Source organism: Oryctolagus cuniculus, chromosome 1, assembly GCF_964237555.1.
Source record: "Oryctolagus cuniculus chromosome 1, mOryCun1.1, whole genome shotgun sequence".
Lineage (NCBI taxonomy): Eukaryota > Metazoa > Chordata > Mammalia > Lagomorpha > Leporidae > Oryctolagus > Oryctolagus cuniculus.
This window is the reverse complement of record NC_091432.1, coordinates 68544900-68568752: the sequence shown is the minus strand read 5'-3', so window position 1 is coordinate 68568752 and position 23853 is coordinate 68544900. Positions and strand designations below refer to the sequence as shown.

At 43.3% G+C, this 23853-nt stretch overlaps 1 protein-coding gene and 1 pseudogene across 3 annotated transcripts in view; one reads left to right on the top strand and one right to left on the bottom strand.

The window, feature by feature from the left end:
• Positions 1-23853, top strand: part of PAK1 (p21 (RAC1) activated kinase 1) — a 192908-nt gene that overhangs the window by 44781 nt on the left and 124274 nt on the right. The gene's annotated exons all lie outside the window — the stretch shown is intronic.
• On the bottom strand, positions 7165-8006 carry LOC127484378 (bone morphogenetic protein 7 pseudogene; annotated as a pseudogene).

The window sequence follows — 23853 nt, the reverse complement described above, 5'->3', positions numbered from 1 at the left end:
CTCCTTCTTTGATGACCACTTCTTTCCGCTGTTGCCCATTTCTTAACTGTGCTGTTTGTTTTGTTGTTGGTGAGTTTCTTGATCTCTTTATGTATTTTGGTTACTAATCCTTTAGCAGTTGCATAGTTTGCAAATAATTTCTCCCATTCTGTTGGTTGCCTCTTCACTTTGTTAAGTGTTTCTTTTCAGTGCAGAAGCTTCTCAATTTAATATAATCCCACTTGTCAATTTTGGCTTTGATTGCCTGTGCCTCTGGGGTCTTTTCCAAGAACTTTTTGCCTATGGCAATGTCTTGCAGGGTTTCCCTAATGTTCTCTAATAATTTGATGGTATCGGGTCATAGATTTAGTATTTAATCCATTTTGAGTACATTTTTGTGTAAGGTGTAAGGTAGGGATCTTGCTTCATACTTCTATATGTGGAAACCCAGTTTTCCTAGCCCATTTGTTGAAAAGACTGCCCTTGCTCCAGGGATTGAATTTAGCTCCTTTGTCATGATAAGTTAATTGTAGATGTGTGGGTTGATTTCTGGAGTTCGTATTCTTTTCCATTGGTCTACCCATCTGTTTTTGTACCAGTACCAGGTTATTTTTATTATAACTGCCCTGTATTATGTCTTGAAATATGGTATTGTGATGCCCCCAGTTTTGCTTTTGTTGTATAAGATTGCTTTAGCTATTTGGGGTCTCCTGTGATTCCACATGAATTTCAGCATCATTTTTTCTGTATCTGAGAAGAATATCCTTAGTATTTTGATGTGTATTGCATTGAATCTGTAAATTGCTTTTGGTAGTATGGACATTTTGATGGTATTGATCCTTCCAATCTATTAACATGCAAGATTTTTGCTCCTTGTGTCTTTTCTATTTCTTTCTTTAATGTTTTGTAATTCTCTTCATAGAGATCTTTGATATCTTTGATTAAATTTATTCCTAGCTATTTTATTTTATTTTATTTTTTAGCTATTGTGAATGGGATTTATCTCAGAAGTTCTTTCTTAACCATGGCATTGTCTTTGTATGCAAAGGCTTTTGATTTTTGTGTGTTGATTTTATATCCTGCTACTTTACCAAACTCTTCTATGAGTTTTAATAGTCTCTTGGTGGAATCTTTTGGGTACACCTATGTATAGAATCATTTCATCTGCAAATAGGGATAATTTGACTTCCTCCTTCCCAATTTGTATCCCTTGGATTTCTTTATCTTGCCCAATGGCTCTAGCTTAAACTTCCAGGACTATATTGAATAGCAATGGTGAGAGTGGACATCCAGCTTTTCCCCGTTCAATAGGATATTCATTTCTCATAAGTTGCCTTGATTGTGTTGAGGAATGTTCCTTCTATATCCAATTCGCTTAAAGTTTTCATCATGAAAGGGTGTTGTATTTTATCAAATGTTTTCTCTGCATCTACAGAGAAAATCATACAGTTTTTTTTCTTCAAGTTGTTAATGTGATGTATTATGTTGATTGATTTATGAATGTTGAATCATCCCTTTATACCAGGGATATATCCTGCTTGGTCCGGGTGAATGATCTTTGTGATATGTTGTTGAATTCAATTGGCTAGTCTTTCACTGAGGATTCTTGGGTCTGTGTTCATCAGTGAAATTGGTCTGTAGTTCTCTTTCTCTTTCATATCATTTTCAGATTTAGGAATTAAAGTGATGCTAACTTCATAGTAGGAGTTTGGGAGGATTCCTTCCCTTTTAGTTGTTTTGAATAGCTTGAGAAGAATTAGTTAGTTCTTCTTTAAGTGTCTGGTAGAATTCAGCGGTGAAGCCATCAGTCCTGGGCTTTTCTTTCCTTCAGGGTCTTTAGTCATAATTCAATGTCTGTCTTTGTTATTGGTCTGTTTAGGTTTTCTATGTCTTCATGGCTCAATTTAGGTAGATTGTATGTGTCCAGAAATCTATTTCTTCTAGGTTTCCTGATTTTTTGATGTATAGATCTTTGTAGTAATTTCTGATGATTCTTGTTATTTCTGTGGTGTCTATTTTTTTCATTTCCTTTTTCATCTCTGATTTTATTGATTTGGGTCTTCTCTCTATTTCTTTTGCTTAGTTGGGCCAATGGTTTGTCGATTTTATTTATGTTTTCAAAAAACCCGTTTTTTGTTTTGTTGATGTTTTGTAATTTTTGTTTATTTCTTCTCTAATTTTTTAATTTATTTTACCCTACTAGTTTTGCGTTTGGTTTGCTGTTATTTTTCTAGGTCCTTGAGATGCACTGATAACTCATTTATTTGGTGCCTTTCCAGTTTCTTGATATAGGTTCCAATTGTTATAAACATTCCTCTTAATGCTCTTAATTCTGCTTTTGCTGTATTCTGTAAGTTTTGATATGTTGCATTGTCATCTTCATTCATTTTCAGAAATTTTTTGATTTCTCTTTTGATTTCTTCAATGACCCACTGTTCATTCATGAGCATGTTGTTCAGTCTCCATGTATTTACATATGTTCTAGAATTGAGTTGTTGATTTCCAGCTTCATTCCATTGTGTTCAGTGAAGATGCATTGCAGGATTTCAATTTTTTTGAATTTGCTGAAATTTGCTTTATGACCTAGCATGTGGTCTATCTTAGAGAAAGTTCCATACACTGGTGAGGAGAATGTATATTTTGCATCTGTAGGATGAATAATTCTTTAGGTATCCATTAGGTCCATTTGATCTATAGTCTTGATTAACTCTTTTGTTTCCTTGCTGATTTTCTGTCTGGTTTATCTATCTGTTGCCAAAAGTGGAGTATTGTGGGGTGGTGCCGTGGCTCACTTGGTTAATCCTCTGCCTGTGGTGCCAGCATCCCATATAGGCACCAGGTTTTAGTCCCAGTTGCTCCTCTTCCAGTCCAGCTCTCTGCTGTGGCCCGGGAGGGCAGTGGAGGATGGCCTAAGTGCTTGGGCCCCTGCACCCACATGGGAGACCAGGAAGAAGCACCTGGCTCCTGGTTTTAGATCAGTGCAGTGCTGGCTGTAGCGGCCATTTGGATAGTGAACCAATGAAACGAAGACCTTTCTCTCTGTCTCTCTCACTGTCTATAATGCTACCTGTCAAATTAAGAAAAAAAAAGAAAGTGGAGTAGTGGGGTATTGAAGTCCCCCATTACTGTTGTATTGGATTCTATGTCTGCCTTTAGATCCATTTACATTTCTTTTAAACAGCCAGGTGACCTATAATTAGGTGCATATACATTTACAATAGTCATTTCTTCCTGTTGAACTGATCCCTCAATCATTACATAGTGTCCTTTTTTGTCTCTTTTAACAGTTTTTGTGTTAAAGTCTATTTTGTCTGATATTAGGATGGCTACACCAGCTCTTTTTTGGTTTCTGTTAGCATGGATTATCTTTTTCTACCCTTTTCCTTTCAGTCTGCATGCATCTTTGTTGGTGAGATGTGTTTCTTATAGGCATCAAATAGATGTTTTTTTTTTTTTTAAACCATTCATAACCTGGCCATAGGCAATTACCTTTTATTCTAAAGGATTTAATTTGCCTACCTTGGAAATCTCCTATAAATGGAATAATATAATGTGACGTTTTGTGTCTTGCTTCTTTCCAGATGTTTTCAAGACTCAATCATTTTTTTTTGTGAAAAAATTTATTTATTTATTTGAAAGTCAGAGTTACAAAGAAAGAGGAGGGGCAGAGAGAGAGAGAGAGAAAGAGCTCTTCCATCTACTGGTTCACTCCCCAGATGGTCGCAACGGCTGGAGCTGCGCCGATCCGAAGCCAGGAGCCAGGAGCTTCTTCCGAGTCTCCTATGTGGGTGTAGGGGCCCAAGGACTTAGGCCATCTTCTACTGCTTTCCTAGGCCATAACAGAGAGCTGGATAGGAAGTGGAGCAGCCGGGTCTTGAACCGGTGCCCATATGGAACGCTGGCACTTCAGGCCAGGTGTTAATCTGCTGAGCCACAGCACTGGCCCCAAGACTCAGTCATGTTGTAACATCTGTTTTTTCTTTGTATTGCTGAATAATACTTAGCAATATTTTTTGCTGAATAATATTTCATTGTACAGAATTCTGTATCTCTATGTAACTGTATTCATTGCTGAATAACATTCTATTATTTGAATGTGCTGTATTTTATTTGTTTATCAGTTGAGATATTTGAGTTTCTACTTTTTGGCTAATTTCAGCAATACTGCTGTGAACACATTTATGTACAGTTTTTTTTGACAGGCAGAGTTAGACAGTGAGAAAGAGACACAGAGAGAAAGGTCTTCCTTCCGCTGGTGGCTGCTACGGCTGGCGCGCTGCGCTGATCCGAAGCCAAGAGCCAGGTACTTCCTCCTGGTCTCCCATGCGGGTGCAGGGCCCAAGCACTTGGGCCATCCTCCACTGCCTTCCTGGGCCACAGCAGAGAGCTGGACTGGAAGAGGAGCAACTGGGACAGAACCAGCACCCCAACCGAAACTAGAACCCGGGGTGCCGACGCTGCAGGTGGAGGATTAGTCTAGTGAGCCGCGGCGCCAGCCAATGTATAGTTTTTGATTAGATTTTTATTTTCAATTGTCTTAGGTATAAACATAGGAGTGGAGTTGCTGGGTCATATATTAACACTGTTTAACCTTCTGAGGAACTGTTAGACTGTTTTCCGAAGTGGTTGCACCATTTTACATTCCTATTAGCAGCATATGGGGCTTTCCATTTTTCCATATCCTCATCAGCACTTGTTACTATCTTTTTTATTATAGCTGTTCTACTCTTTGTGAAATGGTTTCTAATTGTGTCATCTTTTTTTTTGGAGGGGGGTGGAGGTGGGGAGAAACAAACAGTTCTACTAGCTGGTATGCTTACCAAATGACCACAATAGCCATGGCAGGATCTGGCTGAAGCCAGGAGCTGTGAACTCAGCCTGGGCCTCCCACATGTGTGGCAAGGAGCTAGGTTCTTAAACCATCATCTCCGCCTCCTAGAGTGTGCATTAGCAGAAAGCTAAAATTGGGAATGGAGCTGGGGCTGGAACCCAGGCCCTCAGATTTGGTATATGGATGTGTATCTCAACTGCTAACCCAAATGCTCACCCCTTCGAAGCGGTTTTGATTTGAATTTCCTTTTCTGATGATGGTGAACATATTTATTTTCTTTAAGATTTACTTACGTATATGAAAGGCAGAGTCACAGAGGCAGAGAGAGGGCGAGATAGGTCTTCCATTCACTAGTTCACTCCCCAAATGGCCACAACGACTGGAGCTGCACAGATCTGAAGCCAGGAGCCAGCAGCTTCTTCTGGGTCTCCCACATGGATGCAGGGACCCAAGGACTTGGACCGTACTCCAGTGCTTTCTCAGGCACACTAGCAGGAATCTGGTGAACATCTTTTCTTGTGCTTATTGGCTATTTGTATATTTTTCTTGGACAATTTTTTTTCCAGCTCTTCTGTCCATTTTTAAATTGGATTGTGTTTTTACTATTATTTTAGTGGTTCTTTATATATTCTGGATTCATGTCCCTTATCAGATATATATTTTGAAAATATCTTCTCACATTCTGTAGATCATTTTTTCAGTTTTGATACTATCATTTACAGCCCCAGAGTTTTAACTTTTGTTATAGTTCAATTTTATCTAATTATTCTTTTGTTTTTTTTTTGTGCTTTTAGTGTCTTATCTAAATTACCATTGCCTGATCCAAGGGCACAAGCATTCACATCTATATTGTTTTCTGATATTTTTGTACTTTTAGCTCTATATTTAGAGGTATGATCCATTTTGAGTTAGCTTTCATGTATGGTATGAGGTACAGGCCCAACTTAATTCTTTTTGCATGTGGATATCCATTCGTTCCAGCACTGTTTGTTTGCTACACTATTATTTCTCCACTGAATGCCCTGGCATCCTTGTTGAAAATCAGTTGTCCAGGGCCTGCAGCGGGTTAAAGCCCTGGCCTGAAGTGCCATAAGGGATGCCAGTTCTAGTCCTGGCTGCTCTTCTTCCGATCCAGCTCTCTGCTATGGCCTGGGAAAGCAGTAGAAGATGGCCCAAGTCCTTGGGTCCCTGCACCCATGTGAGAGACCTGGACGAAGCTCCTGGCTCCTGGCTTCGGATGGGCGCAGCTCCGGCCATTGTGGCCATCTGGGGAGTGAACCAGCAGATGGAAGACCTCTCTCACTATCTCTACCTCTCTCTGTAACTGTCTTTCAAATAAATAAAAAAAATAAATCTTTAAAGAAAATCAGTTGTCCATAAATGTAAGAGTTAATTTCTGGACTATCAATTCTGTTTCATTGATTTGTATCTGTATCTGTATCCTTTTATGTCAGTAGTGCATTGTTTTGATTACTGCAGATTTGTTCTAGGTTTTGAAACTGGGAAAATGAATCCTCTTTGTTCAAATCTTATGCTATTTTTAAAAAAGATTTATTTATTTGAAAGTCACAATGAGAGAGACAGAACAAGAGAAGAGGAGGAGAGGGTAGGGGAGAAGAGAGAAACTGCTAGTTCACTCCCCAAATGGGGGAGCATCAGCTGGGCTGGGTCAATCCCAACCCATCCAGGAGCCAGGAACTCCATCTGGGTCTCCCACTTGGGTGGCAGGGCCTTATGATCTGCTGCTTTCCCACGAGCATTAGCAGGGAGCTCGATTGGGAGTAGTTTTTTTTTTTTTATTTCATTTTTTGAATCATTCATTGCTTTGGTTTTGTATTTTGTAACCTTCTGAAGTTTTTTCCTTTTTTTAAAAAAGCCATTTTCATTTGTTTGTGACATTTATTACAGGAACTTTCACATCTGTTTTCCTTTAGCACAGACACAAGCATGCCCTCACCTGACCAAGCCTTCTTCCTTTCTCCCACCACTAGTGGCTTGACTGAAGGACACTCACAGTTACCTCTGGAATGAGTCTGTGCACAACTCAGATTGCACATCCAATGACTGTGCCCAAGCAGTTTTTTTTTTTTTTTTAATAGATATTTTTTCCTGCTCGGTTTTGCCTGCAGCAGCTTGTAGGATCTTGTCCACAGGATGCTGGCCACAATGAAAAACTGATCCAAAGCCATTTGATGCTCACATTCCTTAATATTCTTACATCTTTACAGTTGGAGGGGAGTGGCTAAGTCCCAAAAAAAGGCAGTTGGTCTGTTGGTTCCCTGCCAGGGTAGGCAGTAGTAGACATTGAGTGGGTGGGAGATGTTGGTCCCAAAAGGCCTGACTTCGCAGAAGGGCTAGTGGCAACAGGGCTGGACTGCCATAGTTCTCTATTTCTTTAGGATGACACTGGAACTGTCATGAAAGCAAAGGGCAGAGATGGCATTGAGCTGAGTTGGGGCCTAGCAGGTCTTGGGAACTGTATCCTGGTTGATGAAGTGGACCGGGGTTTGCATGATGGCATGGCAGGTGGTGTTCGTGCAGGATTTGAGAAGGAAAGCACACTCCCCCTCACAGTGGTATGCAGCGTAGCCTTCAGGCTTGATGATCCAGTTCTGCCAGCCCAGCTCGTGGAAGCTGAAGTCTGGCTCTTGTCTCTTGCATGCCTTCCTCTGGTCACTGCAGTTGTTTTCTGCCCTGTTGGCCATCCTCAGGGCTTCCTGGTTCTTAGACATCTTGGAGCAGTTGTGGCTGTGCTGCTTACTGTACCTTACCCCCTCCCCACTGCTCCCACATGCTATGTGGCCTTGAGAAGAGCTATTGTGAAGGTGTAAAGGGTTGAAGGACTGCTTGTTTGGGAGCCTATGCTGCCTAATCAGGCCTGCCAACGTGGGTTGATGCTCTGCCCACTAACTGTGTCTAGCCTGGGTTGTGCCAAAGGATTGGCCACCCATGGTTGCTAGTGGCTATGATGTCAAACACCAGTCACTCCTCCTCTGAGGCCCATAGGGTTTTGCTGTTGAGCAGGAAGGGATCCTACTCCCTGCCCAAGTGCTCCTGGAGCACCTGGTAAACATGATGCATAATGCCTCATTATCAAGGTGCTCCCAAAAATGTAATTCTTGGGATCCAGAACTAACTTGGCAGCCAGCACAGCTTCTACCTCTAGGATCTTGGAAAGATGAAACTGAAACTCCATTGTGGTAAGGCCAGCGCCGTGGCTCATTTGGCTAATCCTCCACCTATGGCGCCAGCACCCCGGGTTCTAGTCCCAGTTGGGTCGCTGGGTACTAGTCCAGTTGCTTCTCTTCCAGTCCAACTCTCTGCTGTGGTCCGGGAGGGCAGCGGATGGCCCAAGTGCTTGGGCCCTGCACCCGCATGGGAGACCAGGAGGAAGCACCTGGCTCCTGGCTTTGGATCGGCGCAGCGCTGGCTGTAGCGGCCGTTAGGGGAGTGAACCAATGGAAGGAAGACCTTTCTCTCTGTCTCTCTCTCACTGTCTATAACTCTCTCTCTCTGTCTCTCTCTCACTGTCTAACTCTGCCTGGCAAAAAAAAAAAAAAAAAAAAAAAAGAAAAAGAAACTCCATTGTGGTAGAGTGGATGGAAGAATTCTTAGTCATGTTCTGTAAAGTCTTTGAAGGATGAGAAAGAGCCAGACTTTCCAAGGAAAGGCTTCCCGGGCAGAAGAACCAGCCAGTGCATGGGCCCTGCAGAACAGGGAATAGAAAAGAGGCTCTGACAGCCACCCTGCTCTGCCCACATGCCTCCCACCCCCATATGTTTATTAATTCTAAATATATTTTGTGTGTGATTCTTTAGGATATTCTACATATAAGATTACATCATCTGCTAATATAGTTTTACTTCTTGCCTAAGTAAATGTTTCATTGCTTTTCCTTTTCTAATTATTTTGGCTAGAACCTGTAAAATAGAACCTGTTAAGTAGAAATAGCAAGGGTTGGCGTCCTTGTCTTGTTCCCAGTTTTAAGGGGGAAAGCATTCAGTTGTTTACCAGTTAAATATATCAGTTGTGAGTTTTTCATAGTTGCCCTTTACTGGATTGAGGAAGTTGAAGTGCCTTTTGATTCCTGGCTTTTTGAGCATTTTTATCATGAAAAGGCGTTGGATTTTTTTTTCTATATCAAAATGATCATATAGCTTTTGTCCTTTATTTATTAATATATCTCCCTGAATTGATAGTTTAGATACAAAGCCAACCTTGCTCATCTGGAATCATATTAGGTTTTATTTATTTTGACAAGCAGAGTGGACAGTGAGACAGAGAGACAGAGAAGGGTCTTCCTTTTTGCTGTTGGTTCACCCTCCAATGGCTGCCACGGCTGGTGTGCTGCGGCCGGCATACCACGCTGATCTGAAGGCAGGAGCCAGGTGCTTCTCCTGGTCTCCCATGGGGTGCAGGGCCCAAGTACTTGGGCCATCCTCCACTGCACTCCTGGGCCACAGTAGAGAGCTGGCCTGGAAGAGGAGCAACCAGGACCAGAACTCGGCGCCCCGACCGGGACCAGAACCTGGTATGCCGGCGCCGCAGGCGGCGTATCAGCCTATTGAGCTGCAGTGCCGGCCTCATATTAGGTTTTATTACAAATACTTATTGGACACAAACTGTTTACCAGACCTATAAGAATACACAGATAAGTAAGAATTTAACTATAGTTGAAGAGACAGAAAAACACCCAGGCTTAAACTTCAGAGCACAAGTGTGTGATAAAGATAATATCTTGCATTTATGTGTGATTAAAAAATTACAGTAGGCTGGCGCCGCGGCTCAATAGGCTAATCCTCCACCTAGCGGTGCCGGCACACCCTGTTCTAGTCCCGGTCAGGGCACCGGATTCTGTCCCGGTTGCCCCTCTTCCAGGCCAGCTCTCTACTGTGGCCCAGGAGTGCAGTGGAGGATGGCCCAGGTGCTTGGGCCCTGCACCCCATGGGAGACCAGGATAAGTACCTGGCTCCTGCCTTCGGATCAGCGCGGTGCGCTGGCCGCAGCGCGCCAGCCGTGGCAGCCATTGGAGGGTGAACCAACGGCAAAAAGGAAGACCTTTCCCTCTGTCTCTCTCTCTCACTATCTACTCTGCCTGTCCCCCCCCCCCAAAAAAAAATTACAATGACCTTACTTTTAAGATTACTAAATGATTGTAAGATCGGCATATTGTAACTCTTTGTGACTTCAGGTATGTTCTTTTCCTTCTTCAGGTGTTAGTTTCAAAATTTGTCTATGGTAAAGTTAGACTTTGATGGTATTTAAGACCCCTTCTAGGCTGGTGCCACGGCTCACTAGGCTAATCCTCCACCTGCGGAGCCGGTTCTCCGGGTTCTAGTCCTGGTTGGGGTTTCAGTTCTGTCCCGGTTGCTCCTCTTCCAGGCCAGCTCTCTGCTGTGGCCCGGGAGTGCAGTGGAGGATGGCCCAGGTCCTTGGACCTTGTACCCGCATGGGAGACCAGGAGGAAGCACCTGGCTCCTGGCTTTGGATTGGCGTGGTGCACTGGCTGTAGCAGCCATTTGGGGGGTGAACCAACGGAAGGAAGACCTTTCTCTGTCTCTCTCTCTCACTGTCTAACTCTGCCTGTCAAAAAAAAAAAAAAAAAAAAAAAAAAAGGTCCCCTTCTAGTTGTAGTATGCTTGAAATTGCTTGGCTTTGGGCCTGAGCACTTGGTCTAGCAATTGAGGTGCTGACTGGGACTCTTGGGTCCCATAAGGGAGTGCTTGGGTTCAAGTTCTGGCTCTTTACCCAGTTCCAGCTTCCTGCTTAGGTGCCCCCTGGGAGGCAACAGGGAATAGTTCTAGTAGTTGAGTCTCTGCCACCCACGTGGGAGACCTGGATTGAGTTCCTGGCTCTTGGCTTTGGCCTGGCCCACCCCTGGTCATGGCAGGCATTTGGAGAGTGAACCAAAAAATAAAGAAATAAAAAATTACCTGATTTTTGAGTATTTTCTTCACTTGGGTCCTCCTGAGGAGTGCTGTTTTGATGGATTCAAGTGGCTAGATAGATCAGTCTTCCTGATCTGGTTCAGGTTGAGGCGAAGATGCTTCACTTCTTTCTTAGTTGACCATAATTGCATTTCCAACTCAAAGAAAGGATTGTTTTCAGTATCATTCCACATTCTGGTAAAAAGGGATAACCCTGGAGAAAGGTCATTTCCTTCAGGGGCCACTAGAGAAGTTGGCAGTACATATTTGTGGACCTAACTGTACATTGAACTCACTGTTTAACATTGGACAAATCAGGGCTGGCTCTGTGGCACAGCGGGTTAACATCCTGTCCTGAAGTGCCAGCATCCTATATGGGCACCGATTCGAGACCTGGCTGTTCCACTTCCGATCCAGCAGTAGAAGATGGCCCAAGTCCTTCGGCCCCTGCACCTGTGTGGGAGAGCTGGAAGAAGCTCCTGGTCCTAGCTTCGGATAGGCGCAGCTCCAGCCATTGCGGCCAATTGGGGAGTGAACCAGTGAATGGAAGAATTCTCTCTCTTTCTCTCTTTGCCTCTCTTCTTTCTATGTAACTCTGACTTTCAAATGAGTAAATAAATCTTTAAAAAAATTGGACAAATCAGCTTATTTCTTTCATTTATCAAAGAGAAAACAGAATTTCTTTTCTTTTTTCTTTTCTTTTCTTTTTCTTTTTCTTTTTTTGACAGGCAGAGTGGACAGTGAGAGAGAGAGACAGAGAGAAAGGTCTTCCTTTGCCTTTGGTTCACCCTCCAATGGCCGCCACGGCCGGCGCGCTGCGGCCGGCGCACCGCGCCTATCCGAAGCCAGGAGCCAGGTGCTTCTCCTGGTCTCCGATGCGGGTGCAGGGCCTAAGCACTTGGGCCATCCTCCACTGCACTCCCTGGCCACAGCAGAGAGCTGGCCTGGAAGAGGGGCAACTGGGACAGAATCCGGTGCCCCGACTGGGACTAGAACCTGGTGTGCCAGCGCCGCAAGGCGGAGGATTAGCCTACTGAGCCGCGGCGCCGGCCAGAAAACAGAATTTCTAACACTTCTATCACATAATCTCAGGTTAATATGAAGTAGAAATGAAATCCTAGATACATACAAAACTGTATTCATGTGAATTATTTGCAAGAAGTAGTGTTGCAAATAATGTAGCAAAATAATATAGCAAATAATAAATAACAATACAAATTATAGATATTATAAAATAATGCAGATAACAGCAAAATATTGCATATAGCAAAAATGTAGCTATGTAACAACTACATTTTAGGTTCCTACTGTATTCTTGACACTTTTGATAGGTGCTTTAGACATTATTTTAAACATTTCACCGTAATTATTTATCCTCATTTGATGGGTGAGGAAATTCTATCAAAGAGGATAAATAACCAGGCCAAAGAGCAAATCAAAAATCCGAACTGGCTGTAATTCTAGAATCCATATTTGCTCTATTGTATGTTGCTGCCTTTTGGTAGAAAAATCTTATCTTTGCCCCCTTCCTCCCTTCCCCCACCTTGTTTTGAGAATGTCTTGATAGTGTGGGTCACATTGGTCTGTTTTAAGAAAGGATAAAATTTGCTCTTGTTGACAGTCATAGCTTGTCCCCAAGTCTAAACAGTTCTGAACATCGGAGGAGACAGTAGGTCTGAGACTAATTTAGTCACCGGTTATTCAGGCACTCACAGAACTGGGCCAAAATGGAAACAAGGACTCTGAGAATAACATGGTCATTATCTTAGTGTTGAAGGGACATTTGAGGTCATTAAACTTTGTACCATCAATAAGGGGAGTCTCTCATGTTTTTCCTCACTAAAAGGACTGGTATCTTAACCTCAGCTTGACTCAGTGAAAGGTTTTGCCATCTTTTCTTTGTTTATAACCTCTGACATTTAATGTTACCAGATGCATAAGCTTCTAAATCTTCAACAGCTATCTTGTTTGGCAACATACAAGTTCTATGCAGAAATAAAATAGGAGGCTCAGAGTATAGCCTTAACATTACCTTTAAGTTGGCTGCATGACCCTGGAAAATAGTCTTCCTTTTCCACTCACACGGCTACTGCTGTATTCAGATACTTATCATCTCTTTCTTTTTCATTAAACATGGGACACAAACCAGCACCCCTCTGGGGTGCCAGTTAGGAGCTGCTGTGCCACAACACTGGGCCTAGTTATGCATCTTTGGTAGGAAATATTAAAGAATTGAATGCTGTGCTCTTGTTGCATCCTTTAGGTGGCAGTGGTTTCAATTTGTCCCAATACTGTTGCTGTTCACTTGGTAACTTGCTTGAGGTGGTGTCTGCCAGCATTCTCCACTGTGTAGTTAGACTTTTTCCTTTGTAATTAATAAGTATTTTTTCAGACAATACTATGAATCTATGTAAATATTCCTTTCCTTGCCAAACTTTCAATGTACTTAGATGTTTATATCTGTAAGAACTCATTTTATTCAATGGGAAATAATCTATTGCTAGCATTGTTTGTTTTGATGGTCAATTTCTTCCTGATTTCAGCTAGTAGGAGTCCCATTCAAGTTACCATCTGTCTATTCTTGACCCTTTTTTGTCACTCTTTGACTGCTTCTTGACTTTCTGGCCTAACAGTGTTCATGGTTCATCTTAGACTTTGTCTATCCCAGTCCTAGATAAAGGAATTTCACCAGGGAGCCCTGGTTTGCCTAGCTTCTGTACACTGTCCCAGGCCACTCGCTGTCCCTAAATAGATGCCCTGTTTGGCTGCCCTCAGACTCTGACACCCTACACTTCCTCCCCCTTGTGTGGATGTCCTTCTCACCCTGTTTGAGCTCTGATTCTCCTCATTAGGCTGCCTGTCTCCCCTGTCTCTCTCTTTGTGGACCCACCCTTAGGTGCTGACCACAATACTACTGGGCTATTGCCACCATCTTATAACTGAACTGTTATAAGCTGTTATAATAGCTTCCTATCTGGTCTTTCTGCTTCCAGTTTTCTCTTATGTTCACACTTTTGCTAGAAATATGAGTCAAGTCATGCCACTGCTCTGCTTTAAAACTTTATTAATAGTTTCCTTTTGCTTGTAGAATAAATTTCAACTTACTCAGACTGGTCTTCAAGGCCCTCTTGGATCTGACCAGATACACTTTTCCTGACTCTTATTAATTCCTGTATGTACCTGTACTCTAACTATGGCACTGGCTAGTTCTTAGACACAACCCAGCACATCTACTCCCTTTGCCTTTTTTTTTTTTTTTTAACATTTATTTTATTTATTTGAAAGAGTTACAGAGAGAAGTGGAGAGAGAGAGAGAGAGAAAGAAAGAGAGGTCTTCCATCTGCTGGCTCATTCTCCAGTGACCACTATGGCCGGAGCTGAGCTGATCGAAAGCCAAGAGCCAGGAGCTTCTTCCAGGTCTCTCATGTGGGTATAGGGTCCCAAGCACTTGGGCCATCCTCCACTGCTTTCCCAGGTACATTAGTAGGGAGCTGGATGGGAAGTGGAGCAGCTGGGACTTGAACCAGTGCCCACATGGAATGCTGGCACTGCAGGCCAGGGCTTTAACCCACTGTGCCACAGCGCTGGCCCCACCTTTTGCTTTGCTCTTTCCTCTGTCTGGCTTAGATACCTTCTTTCTTCACTATCTGACAGAGTCCTGAGAGTCCTGTGTCTGGTGTGGGTGTCAGTCTGAGTCCAGTGAAGAGAATATCCATAAAGAGAAGGGGTTGCTTAGTGAAATCTCTGGTCTCCATAGTCAGATTTAATCCCCTTTTGATGGAGTACTCATTTCATTCTTCTTGTTTTCATAACTCTTTTACATACCTGTTGCTTCGAATTCATTGGCTATATCTTGAATGTACCTGAATGTACCCGAATATACCCAGCAACAGGCTTTGTATCTGGTAGACACTCAGGGTAGATTGAGAGAACTTGTCAAAGGAATTCTCTGTGGTAACATTACTGCAGTGATAAATTTGTTACTCTCATTTGAAGTCCATTCACAGACCCTGCTGAGGTCCTCTGGAAAAGGTCTGGACCCTAGCACTGCTGGGTCTGAATGTCTGGTCTGTGCCAGAGCTCATTCTGAGAAAATCATATATTCACACTGTTCTCTCTCTCTTTTCATAAAACATTTTTTATTTAAAAGGCAGAGTGACACACACACAGACACACAGATACAGACACATACACACACACTCACACACACAGATCTTCCATCTGTTTGCTTCCCAAATCTTGTGATGGCTATGGATTGTCCAGGCCAAAGTCAAGGGCCTGGAACTCCACCCAGGTGTCCCATTTAGGTGGCAGATGCCCAAGTACTTGGATCTTTGTCTGCTGCTTTCCCCAGTGTGTTACCAGGGAGCTGGATCAGAAGTGGGGCAGCTAAGGACTTGTACTGGCACTCTGATACAGAATGCCAGTGTTGGAAACAACAGCTTAATCCTCTGTACAGAGCTAACTCATGTTCTCTTCTTTTGTAAATTCTTAATGTGTGCTTTGGAGAAAAAAAACTTTCTCTACTGTCACCTCAAATAAAAGAATTCCTTGCTACTGTCATATAGGTATTTAAAACTGCAAATAATAGCAGCTACATCACTGTTCCGAAAAAGGCTCCTCCAAGCTGTCTGAAGGCCAGCATTATGACAGCATATGTCTGTCTGCCATTTGGTCTGGCTCTGCAGAGGCACTTAGACTGAAGTGTCAGCAAAGGAGTGTTTTAGACTTTATCAGTGACTTACCAGTCTACATTGTACTGGTCTGAATAGTTGCTATAGGCAAAAGGTAAGCATCACAGACAAGGTACCTTGTAGGATGGGAGGGTATCTGGGAAAGAAGAGAAAGCTAGGAAATGGTATTTTAAAATTATGTATTTAATTTATTTGAAAGGCAGAGAGAGACAGACAAAAATCCTCCATCTTCTGGTTTACTTTCCAAATGCCCCCAGAAGCTGGGGGCTAAGACCTTAATCTGGGTCTCTTACATGGGTGGCAAGAACCCAGTTGTTTGAGCCATCACCTACTGCCACCCAAGGTGCACAGTAGCAGGAGTGCTAGAATTTGGAGCAGAGGGCTGGCGCCGCGGCTCACTAGGCTAATCCTCCGCCTAGCGGCGCCGGCACACCGGGTTCTAGTCCCAGTCGGGGCGCCGGATTCTGTCCCGGTTGCCCCTCTTCCAGGCCAGCCCTCTGCTGTGGCCAGGGAGTGCAGTGGAGGATGGCCCAGGTGCTTGGGCCCTGCACCCCATGGGAGACCAGGAAAAGCACCTGGCTCCTGGCTCCTGCCATCGGATCAGCGCGGTGCGCCGGCCGCAGCGCGCGAGCCGCGGCGGCCATTGGAGGGTGAACCAACGGCAAAGGAAGACCTTTCTCTCTGTCTCTCTCTCCCACTGTCCACTCTGCCTGTCAAAAAAAAAAAAAAAAAAAAAAAAAAAGAATTTGGAGCAGAGAGGATGGTGTTGTGCTGCAGCAGGTTGAGCTACTGTCAGCAATGCTGGCATCCATCCTCTGTGGGCACCGGTTCAGATTCTGGCTGTTATACCTTTTTGGTTTTTTGAAGATTTATTTATTTGAAAGGCAGAGTTACAGAGAGGCAGAGGCAGAGAGATGGAGAGAGAGGGAGAAAAAGGGAGGGAGAGAGGGAGAGAAGGAGAGAGAGAGAGAGAGAGAGAAAGAGAAAGGTCTTCCTTCTGTGGTTCACTCCCCAGGCAGCTGCAATGGCCAGAGCTGTGCCAATCCGAAGCCAGGAGCCAGGAATTTCTTCCAGGTGTCTCACGCTAGTGCAGGGGCCCAAGCACTTGGACCATCTTCTGCTGCTTTCCCAGGCCATAGCAGAGAACTGGATTGGAAGTGGAGCAGCTGGAACACGAACTGGCGCCCATATGGGATGCCAGTACTGCAGGCGGCGGGTTCACCCCCTATGCCACAGCGCCAGCCCCTGCTCTAATTCTGATTCAGCTCCCTGCTAATGCACCTGGGAAAGAAGCAGAAGGTGGTCCAAGTGTTTGGGCCCCTGCCACCCACATGGGAGATGAGGGTGGAGTTCCTGGCTCCTGGCTTTACTATTGCCCAGTGCTGGCTATTGTAGCCTTTTGGGGGAATGAACCAGAGATAGAAGATCTCTGTCTCTCTGTATCTCCCCCTCTCTCTGGAACTCTGCCTTTTAAATGAGTAAATAAATAAGAATTGGAGCAGAACTGGGACTTGAATTCAGACACTGATATGGGATGTGGGCATCCCAAGCAGTGCCTTAGCTGTTGTGCCAAATGCCCGACCCAGAAACAGCACTCTTTTTAGATCTCCTATGAACTTTACTTGTTCCAGTCACAGCAGCAGCTTGCACCTCTTTCCTTTTGCCTATTCATTCCTACAGGCCCTTGTCCAGCCTTTCTTTTGTTCTTTAAATTCATTTTTATTTATTTATTTGAATGACAGACATATACACACAGAGGGCATATGAGAGTAAGCTCAAGAGCACCTTCATCCACTGGTTCACTCCCCAAATGCCTGCAATAGCCCTGACAGGGGGCTGAAGCCCAGACACTGAAACTCAACCCAGGTCCCACATGGGTGTCAGGAGCAGTCATTGCTGCTTCCCAGGGTCTGCAAGAAGCTGGAATCAGGAGCTGGAGCTAGGATTGAGCCCAGGTACTCTGACAATGGTACATAGGAATTCTAACAGGTGTCTTCATTGCTAGGCCAAATACCCATCTCCAGGCTTTCTTTTTTGTCCTAAATTTCACAACCTAGACTCCCTGGTGTGTCATAGTCATAGCATTGACATGTAAAAAAAGATAGCTAACTTTTGCTTTTCATGTCAGACTTTCAGTCTAGTTAAAATAATTTCAAAATTAAAATCAGAACACTTTCTAATGTATATATTCAGTTTTTACCTACCCAGGGGTTGAATCAAGGTGTACTTATTTATTTATTTATTTTTTGACAGGCAGAGTGGACAGTGAGAGAGACAGAGAGAAAGGTCTTCCTTTTCCGTTGGTTCACCCCCCTAATGGCCCAGCGGCTGGCGCGCTGCGGCCTGCGCATTGTGCTGATCCAAAGCCAGGAGCCAGGTGCTTCTCCTGGTCTCCCATGCAGGTGCAGGGCCCAAGCACTTGGGCCATCCTCCACTGCCCTCCCGGGCCACACCAGAGAGCTGGACTGGAAGAGGAGCGACCGGGACAGAATCTGGTGCCCCAACTGGGACTAGAACCTGGTGTGCCGGTGCCGCAGGCGGAGGATTAGCCTATTGAGCCGTGGTGCTGGCCAACTCTTAATTTGTCTTGGCCTATAGAAAATGTAAATATTTGTCTCATTGCTTTCCTGGACAAAAATCTGAATTTATTTGGCAGGGTTGAAAGGGATGGGTATTGGTTGAGCAATTGAAAGTTATTTGAAGCCAGCGCCGCGGCTCACTAGGCTAATCCTCCATCTAGCGGTGCTGGCACACCGGGTTCTAGTCCCGGTCGGGGCGCCGGATTCTGTCCTGCTTGCCCCTCTTCCAGGCCAGCTCTCTGCTGTGGCCAGGGAAGGCAGTGGAGGATGGCCCAAGTGCTTGGGCCCTGCACCCCATGGGAGACCAAGAGAAGCACATGGCTCCTGCCATCGGATCAGCGCAGTGTGCCGGCCGCAGCGCGCCGGCCGCGGCGGCCATTGGAGGGTGAACCAATGGCAAAAGGAAGACCATTCTCTCTCTCTATCTCACTGTCCACTCTGCCTGTCAAAAAAATAAAAAAATTTAAAAAAGAAAGTTATTTGAACTTAATGACTTTTTTTTTTTTTTTAAGATTTTATTTATTTAGTTGAGAGGTAGAGTTACATACAGAGGGAGGGACAGAGAGAAAGGTCTTCCATCTGCTGGTTTACTCCCAGATGGCTGCAACAGCCGGAATTAAGCTGATCCAAAGCCAGGAGCCAGGAGCTTTCTCTGGGTCTCCCATGCATGTGCTGGGATCCAAACTGCTTTCCCAGTCCATAGCAGAGAGCTGGATTGGGAGACGAGCAGCTGGGACACGAACCAGTGCCCATATGGGATGGTAGCTCTGCAATTGGAGGCTTAGCCTACTGCCCCAAGGCACTGGCACCTTTAATGACTTTTCAGTACGGTTTTAATGTATTTGTACTCTGTATCATTCTGTAAAAGTGTGTAGAGGTACCTGTGTTTTATTGAAGATGCTTAATTTTTGGCTGGGGATATAGTAATACATAAGAAGATATAATTTTTTTAGTGCAGATGTAAAAAGAAATATTAACCAATATATTTAATAAATTAGAATAAGTGTTTGAGGGTTCTAGGAAGACTTCAGAGAGGTGATGATATTTGAGCTGAGTCCAGTGTATCACAGGAGAAATTTATGGGGGAATAATTTATTGCTGCTTCTTTTCTACTGAAGGGCTGGTTGGAGATGTTAATACCTCAAAGATTGTTCATTTCATTATTGGATGCCTCTAATTACTGAATCTCTTAGAGCAGTTTTCTCTCATCCTCCTTCCCTTTCTTTCCTGTCCCCGACTTCTCCCCTTCCTCTCCTTCCATCTTTTCCTGTATCGTTGGGAGGTTGCAAGGTGATTTTTATGACACGATGAAAAGAGAGCCATTCTTGAGACTGAATGACTGCGTCCAATTTCTTTTCCTGGTCTTCAGGGTTTCTGTAGTTTCTTCCTGATTGGCCTTTCCGGTTCCATTTCTTCATTCAGCCATTAATTACTGATTACCTACTGTGTGTAGGGAATAGTTCCAATGTCTAGAGATAACCACAAAAGTTTTTGCCCTTGTGGATTGTGTACTCCATTGGAAGGAATCAACTAGTAGTCAAATGAGTGTGTCAGTGGATAATATTCTAGGATTCAAATAAAGTAGGGCAGGGAGAGATAAAGAGTGTTGATGGTGAATGGATAGAGATAATTGTCATTTTATAAAAAATGTTCAAAGAAGGCCTTTCTGATAACGTGACATTTGAACAGAGACCTGAAAGGGGGGCGGGGAGACAAACCTTATGGCTATCTGGGGCCAGTGGTGGGGAGTGTTTTCAGACAGAGCAACCTTAAATACAAAGGGCTGGAGGTGAGAGTGTATGCAGCCTATTGGAGAAAGCCATCATGCCTGGAACAGAGTGAGTGAAGGAGGGAGAGGTAAGAGACAAGATCAGGCAGGTAGCAGGGTGAGATGGTGAAAGAAAGTAGAGGGAGAGAAGGTCATGAAAGGTCTTGTAGGTCTTTGCAAGGACTTTGGCTTTTACGTTGAGTGATTTGGGAAGCTGCTGAAAGATATTGAGATGAGAGTGAAGTGATCTGAGATTGACATTTTGAAAGGGTTACTCTGGGAAAGAATGGATTGGCTAAGAAGGCTATTGCAATATTCTTGACAGAATTTTTTTTCAACAGTTGACACTAATAACATTTTGGGCTAGTTGATTCTTTGTTGTGAGAAGACTGTCCTGTGCATTCTGGGACATCCCTGGCTTCTATCCACTAGATACTGGTAGTACCTCTCCAGTTACTTCAACTCAAAATTTCTTTGACATTGCCAGTTGTCCCCTGGGAAGAAAAATCTATTCCACTTCTACCCCTGGCCTTCTTGAGGACCAGCGTTCTAGACAGAAGTTGCTGATGGTTTGGCTCAAGGTGGTAACAGTAAAGGTGATGAAAAGTATCTGGAATGATCAAGGTGGTGTGTACCAATGCCATCTCACTATTCCAAGTGATCAATTTCAGTTCACAATTGATCATAATGAAAGGACTGGGAGTCAAAGGGAACACATAAAGAAGTCTAGTACCTGCTAACACTAACCGATAGAATAAATAAAGGGGAGAGTGATCCAACATGGGAAGTGAGATGCTCAGCAGACTCATAGAATGGCAGATGTCCTAGATAGCACTCTGGCCTCAGAATCAGCCCTAAAGGTATTCGGATCTGGCTGAAAAGCCCATGAGAGTATTTCAGGCATGGAAAGCCAAGACACTCTGGCAAAAGATCTCTGTGAGTGAGATCCCAGTGGAAAGAACAGGTCATCAAAGAGGGAGGTGCCTTTCTCTGAAGGGAGGAGAGAACCTCCACTTTGACTATGACCTTGTCTAAACAAGATAAGAATTGGAGAACTCAGAGGGCTTCCATAGCCTTGGAAACTCACTGGAGCATAGGGAGATTACTGATGCCATAGACAGGAGTGTCATTTGGTAAAGTCAGCAACAGGAGTCACTGTGCACTTACTCCTCATGTAGGATCTCTGTCCTTAATGTGCTGTGCATTGAGATTTAATGCTATAACGAGTACTCAAATAATATATTTCACTTTGTGTTTCTATGGGGGTGCAAACTGTTGAAATCTTTACTTAATGCATACTAAACTGATCTTCTGTAAAAAAAAAAAAAAAGAAATTATCAATTCCCAACTTGACTCTCACTGGGATTAAACATGACAATAGGTCTGATCTGATTTCATCATCATTTAAAAAAAATCATCTATTATTTTTCACTTTATGTTTCTGTGTGGGAGCAAACTGTTGAAATCCTTACTTAATGTATACTAAGCTGATCTTCTGTATATTAAGATAATCAAAAATGAATCTTGATGTGAATGGAAGGGGAGAGGGAGTGGGAAAGGGGAGGGTTGTGGGTGGGAGGGACGGTATTGGGGGGAAGCCATTGTAATCCATAAGCCGTACTTTGGAAATTTATATTCATTAAATAAAAGTTAAAAAAAAAGTATCTGGAATGGAGGTATGTTTTGAAGGTAGAGTTGATAAGATTTGCTGATAAATTCATTGTGGGGCCAATAGAAAAAGTGGAGTCCGAGATGAATCAGATTTTTGGCTTAATAACAAAGAGTAAGGGGCTGGCGCTGTGGTTCAGTGGCACAGTGGGTTAATGCCCTGGCCTGAAGCGCTGGCATACCATATGGGTGCCGGTTCGAGACCTGACTGCTCACTTCTGATCCAGCTCTCTGCTATGGCCTGGGAAAGTGGTAGAAGATGGCCCAAGTCCTTGGGCCCCTGCACCTGTGTGGGAGACCTGCAAGAAGTTCCTGGCTCTGGGCTTCAGATCTGCGCAGCTCTGGCCGTTGTGGCCAATTGGGGAGTGAACCATTGGATGGAAGAACTCTCTCTCTCTCTGCCTCTCCTCTCTCTGTGTAACTCTTTCAAATAAATAAATAAATCTTTAAAAAAATAACAAAGAGTAAAATTAGCATTTATTGAAGTAGGAGGGACAACTGAAGAAGGAATAGATTTTGGACTTGTTAAGTCTGATACTCAGTGACATAGCATTTTCTGCTGTTGTTCTTAAAAAGAATTTGCTTCTTGAGAGTGAAAACTAGGTCTTGTTGTCTTTGCATCCATAGTGACTAGCACTGTGTCATAGTGGCTAGCACCCGGAATGTGTTGAGAAATTATGAGTGAATGATGAGTGTATTTACTGTTTCCTTGAGTGGACAGATGATTTACTGTTTTCTAAACAGAGCTCATGCTTTTTTTGTCCCTTTTAGCCTTTGTTTTTATGGCTTCTTTATAGGAAATTAAAAAAAAATTCTACTCTTTCTTCATTATCCAACCCAAATACTGTCTCTTCTGAGAAACTTTCCCTAATTCTGGAGATGTAATTAATGTTTCTCTTCTCTGCACTTCTTTGTCTTGTTTGAACTTGAAGTATATTTTGACTTACAATTAATTGCTTTATAGTTGACTATCGTAAATAGATTATACCTTTTTAAATAATTTCCATCTCTGTTGTGTGTTTCTTTACTTACAGTAGTTTTAAAGTTTTTTTAATTGATGAATAATTGTGTGTATTTATGGGGTATGGTATGATATTTTAATGCATATGCCCATGGTGGAATGATTGAACCAGTGTATCTGTCATCTCAAATATGTATTATTCCTTTGTGATGAGAACATTTGAAATCCTCTTTGCAATTTTCAAATATACAGGTAATATGAATTATTATCAACTGTAGTTATCATGCTGTATAGTGGAACAGTAGAACTTATTCTTCCTATTTAACTGAAACTTTGTACCAGTTGACCAGTACCTCCCCTTTTCCTGTCCACTCCCCACACCCAACCCAACCCTGATAATCACCATTCTACTCGCTACTGCTGTGAGTTTGACTTTGTAGGATTCCATGTATAATTGAGATCATACAGTATTTGTCTCTCCGTGCCTGGTTTATTTCACTTAACATAGTTAAATTTGACATCAGTTAAATACGTAAGGCACTAGGTTGAAAGCTGTAGTTTCTAAACACAGACAATTTTGTTCAAAGCTTTTTATTTACTTATTTGAAAGATAGAATGACAAGGAAAGATGGAAGAGGGAAGGAGGGAGAGAGGGAGCCAGGATCCAGAAACTATCCAGGTTTCCCACACAGGGTGGCAATAATCCAAGTACTTTGGCTATTATCTGCTGTCTCCCAGACACATATTAGCAGGAAGCTGGGTCAGAAGTAGAAGAGTTGGGACTTGAACTGAAACTGTGATGTAGGCTGTGGTTGTCTCATGCTGTGCTACAACACCGACCCCCAAATTTTCTAATCATTATTATTGATCATTAGCATTTATAGTAGAGTTAGCAAGTGTTGCAATCCTACAAAGGACAGATGAGTGACCTAAAGGGGCCTGGTTAGGGCTCAAATGAGTACTCAGATAAAATATTGCTGGCCAAGATTCATGGCTTCTAAGAATAATTTGTGAATTATTTACTCTGCAAACTAAAGGACTATATAAATGCAAGGAGTTATTGCACTTAGAACAAGTTAATTTCTAAGTTACATAAACTTCAGGAAGTCATTTGATAACTCTAGCATTTACTTTTGCTCTGAATGTACTACTTCATCTGTAAAGTCCCTCCTAATCTCATTTGATTCTGCTTTTTCACTTCTTTAGCTAATAGTTTCTTCCTTTCTTTTTTTTTTTTTTTTTTTGACAGGCAGAGTGGAAAGTGAGAGAGAAAGAGACAGAGAGAAAGGTCTTCCTTTTGCCATTGGTTCACCCTCCAATGGCCGCCGCGGCCGGCGCGCTGCGGCCGGCGCACCGCGCTGATCCAATGGCAGGAGCCATGTGCTTCTCCTGGTCTCCCATGGGGTGCAGGGCCCAAGCACTTGGGCCATCCTCCACTGCCTTCCC